General features: G+C 44.5%; 1 pseudogene; it reads left to right on the forward strand.

Annotated features, from left to right (window-relative positions):
• Positions 1 to 2,193: 2,193 nt before the first annotated feature.
• Positions 2,194 to 9,411, forward strand: LOC146194260 (glycolipid beta-1,4-mannosyltransferase egh-like; annotated as a pseudogene).
• Positions 9,412 to 9,704: the final 293 nt, after the last annotated feature.

Genomic DNA, 9,704 nt, shown 5'->3' on the forward strand with positions numbered 1-9,704 from the left:
GTAGCTGAGCTTTAACTTTAGAATTTGACCCTCCAATGAGCAGTCAGGGTTTATGGTCGACAATATCGACTGATTTGATCTTCTGGCCTTCCAGGGAACTCTCAAGAGTCTCCACCAGCACCACAATTCAAACGCGTCAATTCTTCGGCGGTCAGCCTTTTTCACAGCCCAACTCTCGCATCCATACATCACAACTGGAAAGACCACAGCAAGAGTTATACGGATCTTGGATGGCAGACTAATGTCTCTGCTTTTTACTAGGCGGTCAAGGCTAGCCATGGCTCTCTTTCCCAGGTGCAGGCGTCTCCTAATTTCATGGCTGCAGTCTCCTTCCGGAGTAATCTTGGGGCCCAAGAAGAGAAAATCTATCACAGCTTCCACTTTTTGTCCCTTGATGCTCCAGGACTTGATAGGGCAAGACGCCATGATCTTTGTCTTTTTAATTGTCAATTTAAGCCCAAACTTCTCACTCTCTTCTTGTACGCGCATCAGAAGTCTCTTGAGTTCAACTTCACTTTCTGCCATTAAGTGGTATCATCCGCATATCTAAGGTTGTTTATAACTTTTCCAGCAATCTTCACTCGAGCTGAAGACTCCTCCAGACCGGTCTTCTACATGATGCACTCAGCATATAGGTTAAATAGGCAGGGCGACAGTATGCAGCCTTGCCTCACTCCTTTCTCAATTGGAAACCAATCTGTAAGACCATGCCCAGTTCTGGCTGTGTCCTCTTGCCCTTCATACAAGTTCCTGAGGAGACAGATGAGGTGAATTGGAACTCCCATCTCTTGGAGAGCCTGCCACAATCTGCTGTGATCTACGCAGTCAAACGCTATTGCATAATCAATAAAGCAGAAGTAGATGGGTTTCTGGGACTCTCTTGCTCTTTCCATGATCCAGCGAAGGTTGGCAATCTGGTCTCTAGTTCCTCTGCCTTGCGAAACCCGGCTTGCACCTCCCGAAGCTCCCGATCCACATACTGCTGCAGCCTACCTTGAAGGATTTTCAATATCGCCTTGCTGGCATTCGAAATAGGCGAGATCGTGCGGTAGTTGGAACAATCGTTGGCACTGTCTATCTATGGAATGGGGATGTAAACTGACCTCCTCCAATCCTGTGGCCACTGCAGGGTTGTCCAAATTTGCTGACAAATTGTGTACAGAACGTTAACGGCGTCAGGGCTGAGGTTTTGAAGCAACTCAGCTAGAATGCCATCAATTCCGCTAGCTTTGTTCTTAGCAAGGCTGGCTAAGACCAATTCAACTTCACTCTTCAGGATGCCCGGCTCGAGATCAGTAATCACAACCGTCGTATGTTGGGTTTGCACATCAGGGTGTTTCTTGTACAGCTCTTCTGTGTAATCCTGCCACCTCTTTATCTCTGTGGCTTCAGTGTGATCCCTGCCTCGTTAGTCCTTTATCACGCCGAGCTTAGCAGAGAAGCTTCCTTTGATATCTTTGATTGTCTTATACAGAGCTCTTGTGCTCCTCAATTGGCTGTTGTCCTCAACTGCTTGGTACTGTATGTTCAGGAAGGCATTGTTATCTCTCCTTCTTATTTTCGGAAAATCCGCATCGAGAACCTTGTATCTTTCTATTTTCCCCATAATGTTTGCCATCCTCCTTTCTTCAGCTATTTGCAAACCCTCTTCAGATAACCAGTTTGCTTTCTTCCATATTTTGCTTTGGAACTACCTTAGTAGCAACTTCTTGTATTATATCACGAACATCTGTCCACATCTCTTCAGGCTCTCTGTCTTCTAGATCTAATTCTTGAAATCGATTCCCCACTTCCACAGCATATTCTGATGGAATTTGATCCAGATCATACCTGAAATGCCCTTTAAGCTGCTGCGTGTTCCTCTATCGAAGCTTAAATTTGGCAACAAGAAGATAATCGGTGCCACAATCGGTGCCGGCAAAGAATGTAATCAATCTGATTCCTGTACAGACCGTCCAGTGAAGTCTATGCGTACAGGCGCCTCTCGTGCTGTTGAAAATGAGTATTTGCTATGGTCAGGTTGCTTTCTTGACAAACCTCTATTAGCCTCTGCCCGTGAGGCCTAGTGGGCCGGCCAGCCATCGCTGCTAAACGGTGTTCAACTTAACAAGTTACTCTTAGCGCTGGCTGCAGTGTTTGGTCGCCGAAACCATCTTTTGTCGATGCCGGCGGGTGGCAGTCCGATGGCCGAAGATGCAGCTGAGTAGCTGCGCCAAGCACCTGCTGCACTGTTGCTTCTGCGTGGGTCGGATTTTGGCATTGGAGGTGTTCACGGGAAGCATCCACCTTTGGAATTCAGCTACGATAACTTGGACCCTGTGGAGCACTATAGCTGGCCCTTGACAATCGTGCTGTACCTGATGCGACTACTGGCGGTGTTAGCATTGCCCCAGTGCATTTGCAACTGCTTAGGCCTGCTGTTGTATAACGCTTTTCCCGAGAAGGTGCGTTTCAAGGGCTTGCCTCTGCTGGCCCCTTTCATTTGTATACGCTTCGTCACGCGTGGCGACTATCCCAGTCGTCTCCGCCACCATCCGAAGCAGAAACGTAGACATGGCTGAAGAGGTCGCAATAGCAATCGCTTGCGTCGGAACGAAGGCTTGATTGATCTTTAGCAACAGTAAAACTGCTCTCAGGAATATCGGAAAAGGCAGGGTCTCGCAAGAAGCCGCCCGAATTCTAACAGCTGCAGCTAAAATCGATGGCAAAACCACCCTAATTTGGGTCACAGCACACACGTCAGTCTCCGGCAACGAGGCGGGCCATTATTTAGTCCGAGATCTCTACTTCCGGGCAAACGCGGAGCCGCTCGACTGTCCGGCGATGGACGAACGTTTGCAAACCTATAAAGAAATAATCGAAAATTATAGATTAGGAAGACGTCCGATGCCGCCACCGGATCCTAGCTTAAATAATAAAGAGGCCATAGTCTGGCGGCGATTACAAGCTGGAAATTCGCCGAACCCTGTCTGGTTGTTTCACACCCAGATAGATGAAAGAAAAATTATAAATGTAAAGCCTGCGAAGCGAGGAGGACCCTCGACCATATACTTTGGGAATGCCCTAAATCTCCGGGCACTAGGGACAACATTAAAAGTAGAGAAGCCTGGGTAACCCTGCTGCGAAGCGACGTCCCCGCTGACCGGCAAAATGCAGTCCGCCTGGCGGCTGAGGTCGCGAATAACCAATGTATATTCGCCAGTCCTTAGTCGCGGAGGTTCCAGCCCCCGTTCCTCAGGCCTGCGTGCCAGGAGCGGGGAGTAGGGGGCCTCCTAAATCGGTGGAAATTAAAGTTTATTCATCATCATCATACCCCGACTTTGTGCGTGCCAACGTCGAGCGGAACATTGAAACCTGTGCCGAGGTTGGTATGGAAAACTTCATTGTCAAAATCGTCACAGACAAGCCTCTAAACCTGCCGAAGCACCCTCGCATCCGTGAAGTGGTAGTGCCATCCACCTACAGACCCAAAAGTGGCGCCTTATTCAAGGCAAGGGCTCTGCAGTACTGCCTCGAGGACGACGTCAGCATCTTGGGCGACTGGATCGTGCACCTGGACGAGGAGACTCTGATGACCGAGGACTCTGTTCGAGGCATCCTCAATTTTGCCTTGGATGGCAAGCATGCCTTTGGCCAGGGGCTCATCACATAGGCCAACGAGCGTGTTGTCAACTGGGTCACAACCCTGGCTGATGACATGGGTAAGCTGCGCTTCCAGTTCTGGGCCTTCCACCGACCGCTGTTCAACTTGAAGGGCTCGTACGTGGTGACACGGGCTGGCGCTGAGCGCAAGGTGTCCTTCGACCATGGCTCCATTGCCGAGGACGGCTTCTTCAGCATGGTGGCGTACTGGGGGAGAAGAGTTCCTTGTAGAGAAGACCCTAAGTATGAGAAAAAGAATGCATAGTAGAGGTCAAGTTTTGTTTTCGTTGGTAGAATCTATTTATTACGAGAGATTATACCTATGAATTTACCTTGTTTATCTCAGCATCCCATTATATTGTGGGTGTAAAATCTATGCCAAGGGATGTGAATGATTAGATGTATTGGACTCTTGAGCCGCCGAAAAATATAGGTGGCGCATTCCCAGCTACATTGCCCTTAGAATGAAACATTATTGGCTTTGTGTTTTATTTGCTTACCGTCAAATAATTTAGGGACGACCATTCCTTCATAGAATTCGTTAGTTGATTATTATCAGTGGAGGAGCAGAATACGCTGGTGTTGTTTTTTCTCATTGTTTATTAAAAATATCTTTTTTATATACGTTAAACAGTATAGAACCCATAAGACTGCCCGGTGACACGCCATTCGAAATTTGTAGCACCTCGGAGCGACAAATATTGATAACAACATATTAGGATTGCGAGTAAATATATGACTTGAGAAGGTTGAAGGCATGATGACGTATACCACGATGTTCGTGTTTAGCAAAGAAGATATTATGACTTACTGTATCAAAGGCCTTACTGAATTCTACAATAACTTCAGGAGGGAGTTTCTGGGATCCTATCTTGCCTAATATGTATTCTTTTTGGTCAAGTAATGCATGCTCCGTGGACGTATTTTTGGCAATCCCATATTGGCAGTCATATAGGAAATGTTGTTTTAGAGGAAAATTATAGGCTCGAGAATGTATATGCATTCTCGTCCCTTGGAGAAGAAAGGTGAAACATATATTGGCCTGTAATTACTCAAACTATTTCTTAAACTCTATGCCCCCAGTCAGCCAGGCTTGGTAGCAGCAGCGCCACCGCACCTTGCTTACGGTGTTGGTTTATAGGTTTTGTTTAAGTTTATCTTTGAGGGAAAAAAAGACGCAGAATCTGTTACATCCCGGTGTACGCCTGCATTAACAATGAACGGCACGCATACTAAAGTACACATAGCGTAGGTTCTGATTCCTATTGCAAACTAGCATTCAACTCAACTAGCGGATGAATGCTAAATGGCAAGCGAAATGATGTGAGATCACCTCAAACAAAGAACGCTTGCGCCACAATTCTGATAAGAAATTCCGTGCCTCTAACCGAGTTTGATTTTTTGCATGTGTAAAACTTTCTATTTTTTGCTTCGTGCTAATTTTCTCGCTAAAAGAGAACGCCAACATTGGATTTTCTATGGCACAGTGTGCCTATACGCTATTCTGCAAAACAACAGTTAGCGTTACTCGTGCACTCCGCTATTTTAATAGCAAATCGTTTCACTCTGTGCGTGCAAAACAAGTTAACAGGAAAGCACCTGTCTTGCTTCTGAAGGTGATAATTAAGGTACAAGAATTTCGAGGTTACAAAGCGAGGCAAAGGAAATCGAGGCATAGTCGTTTCTTTCTAACTGGTCAATTCGTTTACTTTTCCTCAGGTCAATTGCGGAATCAGATGAGTATTTGACTCGTGTGCATGTTATTGCTTCTCTTAATCAGTTACTGTTCTTTATTGCTAGCTTGTTTGCGTGCGATCCATGCTACTAATGCATAATTTACTTGCGGTCGGATCAGTGGAAGATAAGAACGCTACCGAGTGTTCTTTCAGGCTTTTTGTCACTGGAAGAAGGGAGTTTCTCCAAGCTGATAACATAGGTTTTCGATATGAAAGTTCCCAACTAAATTACTGCCATTGTCATAAAAAAATACTTATAATTAGTGACTTCCATCTAATGCACTGTGTCTAACTGGTTGCAATATTAAGAAACCTATTACTGGTGTTAGTCATCCTCATCATCATCATCAGCTAAACTATACCCTCTGCAAGGGTAAGGCCTCTCCCATATTACTCCAAGTATTTTTCAATCAATCAATCAATCATGTTATTTCAATAAAATATACAAATTGCAAAAAATGTTGGGCCAATAGCCGAAGCTAGTTAGGCCCGTACATACATACATACATATACATAGCAGTGGAGACACGCTAAAAGACATGTAACAAATGTTTTCAGGCTTATACACATGCAAACGTAACAATCAATGAGAACACAAAGTAAAGTACAAAAAAAAAACATACAGTACATTGCAGCAAAGAAATGAAAAGCAGGCATGCACATACACAAATTATTTTAGGCGACTTGCATAACTGAGAGATCACGGAATACAGTCCCCTATCTGAAGAAAACGAATACAACCAAGACGTTACACATTTGGTAGCGCCAGAAATGTAAGCATTTCGTATCTATTTTTTTTTTTGGTGTTATAATATTAGAATTGTGTTAACATAAAATCGTTTGATGGAAAATAAAAAGTTATTTCCCTTTTTAATTTCAAGTGGAATATTATTGCATAATTTTACACCGACATACTGCATTAGGCGCTGGCAGTAAAGGTTTATTGCGATTGGAAGGTTAAAGTTTATGTTGCTTGCATTTCTGGTGTTCCTGTTGGGTGTAACAAATAATGTAATTGCTTAAGGGTGAGCATTGAGAAGAATGGAATTTACTACACGGCAAACTTTCATTTCCGACGCGAGAGTAAAAAGGAGTATATGAAGCTCTAAGAACAATAAAGGTGTAGATGAGTGCCAGTGCGAGAAGGTACGGCTCTTTTTTGAAGGCGAATGATGGAATCTAATTATGTTTTAAATATGAATGCCCAAGACTCGCTGCAATAGATAGGGTGAGAATGAAATATGGCAAAGTAACCATTTTTATTACACGGGTACAGAAATATATTCGTGTTCGAAAAAGAATATAACAAGCTAGAGCAAGTTTTGAACACACATTTGTAATGTGTTCTTTAAAGTTTAACTGGTGGTCAGTTGTAATACCTAAATATTTTATTGATTCTGTCTCCTCCAAGGCTGCTCCATCAATTAAAATATTGGGGTTAGTTAAAGAACTTATTTCTGGGAAGAAATAAAAGAAATTTTGTTTTCGATTTATTTAGCTTGAGTCGCATCCACCTGACCCTGGGCGAACTCCTTAACCTCATCCCTTCAATAACTTACCGCCGCGCCCTGTTGCGCTTTCCTTCCCTTAGAATCCAATTTGGTGCACTTAGCGACCAACTGGTGATCCTTTCTTCGCACTACATGCCCCGCCCATGCCCTGCTCATGCCCCTTTCGTATTGATTTCCACTTGTAAGGTCATTAACTCAACTTATTTCTCTCACCCACTCTGCATGCTTTCTATCTCAAGGTTACACCTACCATTTTGCGTTCGATAGCCCCGGAAACTCGCACGGACGCCGCCGTCGCCTGATTTGTGCTTTTCTTTATATAGATCACATCGAGAGGCCGTGGTATATATGTAGTAACAAAATTCCCATAAATAAATGTGTTAGGCAAGGAGACACGATCTCCCCAGTACTATTCACAGCTTGTTTAGAGGAAGTATTGAGAGACTTGGAATGGGAGCAGTTACCGATAAGGGTGGGTGTAGGACAACTGAGTAATCTGCAATCTGCAAAGTCATTGCTTCGCTATGTAACTCAGGGGAGGAATTGCAAAGAGTGATTGGTGACCAGCAAAACCAGAGAAGTAGGCCTGAAAATCAATATGCAGAAGGCTAAAATAATGTCCAAAAGCCTCGGGAAGGAACAGCAGTTTACATAAGTAGCGAAACACTGGAGGGGCAGGCGAATATGTATAGTTAATGTAACCGCAGATACTGACCATGAAAGGGAAAAAACTTGGAGAATAAGATTTATATGGAGCGCATTTGGCAAGTACTCGCAGAATATTACTAATACCTATCGGTATCCCTTTAGACGAGGGTATATAACACTTGTATCCTACCTGTACTCATATGTGGGGCTGAAAAACGGATGATAACGAAAATGGTGCTATTTATGCTGCGGAAAACAGAGATATATTGAACAGAAAACGGTAGCTGCAACTTTAAGAGATAGGAAGCATGCATAGCTGGTTACAGAGTTAATGATATTTTACTGGAAATCAAAAAGAAATAGGCCTGAACAGGGGATGTAGTCCGAACAGAGGATAACCGATGGTTGTTAAGGGTAACAAATCAGATTCCAAAGTAAAGAGAAGTAGCAGGGGGCGGCAAAAAGTTGAGTGCATTTGTGAAGTTCGCAGAGGTCAATTGGATGCAGCTAGAACAGGGCCGGGATAGTTGGAGTAATATGGGAGAAGCCTTTGCCAGGGAGTGGCTATAATCCATCGGAAGATGTTGACGATGATGAAGTAATCCGCACTAATAGATGGTCAACCATAACCGATGTAATGCATTTGTAGAATGGCATACAAATTATTTCAGATGAATATGACTGCGTATACATGAAATGTTTCATTATAATGTATAAGTGCCGATGTAAATCAAAATAGCGCCTATTCACACGCGCCACACACACGCAAACAGTGAAAGCACTGTTTGAATTATGAGCGCCAGCACACGTGGCACGGAACGTAACGATCGCGTGGGTCAGTCAGGAGTCAGGAAAAATCAAGGCCAATGCTGGGCTTTGCGGATAGTAATGTGTTTCTTCGCCGCCTTTAAATTGAGCGTTGACGGATGCGACGGACATTCTTTGTTTGACGAACGACGAGCAAATTTGCTGCTATCACCACCGCCGAGTTGCTCAGTTCTTTTGCGGGCGCGTCACCCCAATCAAGATTGATTATAGTGCTACACCTGTCTGTTTGTATACGGCATTGTCACCACCACGCTATAGTATGAATGCTAGTTTGTGCTATGACTGCCAGCGTCCCAAAGTGACTCATCCTATATGAGAGACGCCGTACTGGTCGGCTCCGGAAATGTCAGCCACCTGGGGTTCTTTAACGTGCGCTTATATCGCACAGCACACGGGTCCCTTGCTTTGCGTCTCGAACGAAAATCCGGCGCCAAGGCCAGGATTGTGTCCCGCTTCCATCGCTGCAGCAGTCCAGTGCCGGAACCACTGAGCAACCACGGCGGGTGTATCACGGTAGTGCATTCAAATTAAAAACGTACGGTTCGAGAGGAAAAAATTAAGCAAAGAACATATATAATTAATTTCACCACAATTTCAAACCACTGATTCGGGAATGGGTAGAAACTAACACGAAAAAAATGGTTTGAAGAAAAAATATTTTAGAAGGATTAGGGTTTGGGCTAGTGGGTAATCAGCTTGAGGTTCATTAGTGTACGACAGGGAAGGGCGCAAGAGCGCTCGTGGTGTGTTCCATGGATCCTCAAAAAGATGTTTTACAGAAATAGACTTCAATGCATAATTTGATGAAGCAAAAATTAGCGATAGTGCAAGCACAGCTCAGCATGGCTCTTTCGTGGGCGCTCTAAGACGAATATTCTGGAAGAGGTGGACCGTGATAAAATGTGCTTTATTCAAATGCGTCAAAGAATGCGTTTGTGATTTGTGATCAATTCCCTGCCTTTTTTCAGAGTGGGCACTTCTACACGTATCCAGACATTGAAGTGACCCTGAACAGTGAACCAACAGGAAATTCCGACGACGGATAGCACACACACAGAGATAACATCTTGCAAGGTCGTTACGTGGACATGCTTGTTTTCGCAACTTGTTCAGTTTTAATCAACTGACGTTGGGAGCGCTTCCCTTGGGTGCACATTTCCGTATTCCAATTTAGGCTCGGGACACGAATGCCTGGGTACGAGTTGGGACCGGAGCCTGCCAGGGACGAGAAAATTCGCTTAGTTGTTGTGTGCCTGCACCCGCAGGAATTGTTTGCTCTCTTTTCGAAGCAAGCAGTTATGCGCGTTTTCCCCGCTTGCAGTGTATGCCAGGAAGTGGG

This window comes from Amblyomma maculatum, chromosome 3 (assembly GCF_055883805.1).
Source record: "Amblyomma maculatum isolate TAMU_Amacu chromosome 3, ASM5588380v1, whole genome shotgun sequence".
In the NCBI taxonomy this organism is placed as follows: Eukaryota; Metazoa; Arthropoda; class Arachnida; order Ixodida; family Ixodidae; genus Amblyomma; species Amblyomma maculatum.